Consider the following 875-nt stretch of genomic DNA (forward strand, 5'->3'; position numbering starts at 1 on the left):
ATTTTGTCCTATTGTAATAGAGATTATTTTTATTTAGTGTATGGGGTTGATGATTTTTTCACCCTCATGAAGGTAGCACCACCGACTCATTCTCTCATCTCCACCAACCCATCGTTGAGTTGAGTGCCCAGATGGCTCCGCTCCTATAGTTGCAGACTTTGACCCTGAACCCCGATCCAGAATCAGGATCCTCTTTTGACGACCCCGACCCCGACCCCGACTATGATGACGACCACCCAGTCCCCGACCCCGACTATGACGACGACGACCTCGACCCCGACCCCGACCCCGACTCCGAAGACGACCCCGACCCCCACTCCGATGATGACCCCAACCCCGAATTTGTCTCTGATTCAGAACCTGATCCCGATTTCGACTCCGACTCCGGCCTCGACTCCGGCTCAGATTCCGATCCTAATTCCTACTCAACCTGTATCCTATGCATCTTCCGCTGCACAGATTATGACTTCTCGACTAACGACCCCGACATATGGACCAGATTGCGCATTTTGTGAAATACGAGGATCAATTGGCGGATATTTTGACAAAGGCGATTTCCAGTAAAGCATTCCACAATTCACTAGATCAGTTGGGCATTGGCGACATCTATGCACCAACTGAGGGGGAGTGTTGGCGTGACTTGTGGATATTGACTTACTTTCCTTACACACCAAGAATTCCTATTATAATTGTAATTGATTTACTTTAATTTCTGATTTCCTACTGCAAATAGATTTAGGAATTTATTATTTACTTGCCTATTCAGGTTTCGTTGTATTATAAATATGACCTCCTACAAGGAGAAGAATACATAGAAAATTCCCACAAACAAATATTCTCTCATAGTTTTAATATTTTAGCATGGTATCAAAGCC

General features: G+C 45.1%; 2 pseudogenes; one reads left to right on the forward strand and one right to left on the reverse strand.

Annotated features, from left to right (window-relative positions):
* Positions 1–875, reverse strand: part of LOC18784158 — a 146,310-nt pseudogene that overhangs the window by 45,749 nt on the left and 99,686 nt on the right.
* Positions 1–875, forward strand: part of LOC109947872 — a 5,004-nt pseudogene that overhangs the window by 2,476 nt on the left and 1,653 nt on the right.

Source organism: Prunus persica, chromosome G3, assembly GCF_000346465.2.
Source record: "Prunus persica cultivar Lovell chromosome G3, Prunus_persica_NCBIv2, whole genome shotgun sequence".
Taxonomy (NCBI): Eukaryota; Viridiplantae; Streptophyta; class Magnoliopsida; order Rosales; family Rosaceae; genus Prunus; species Prunus persica.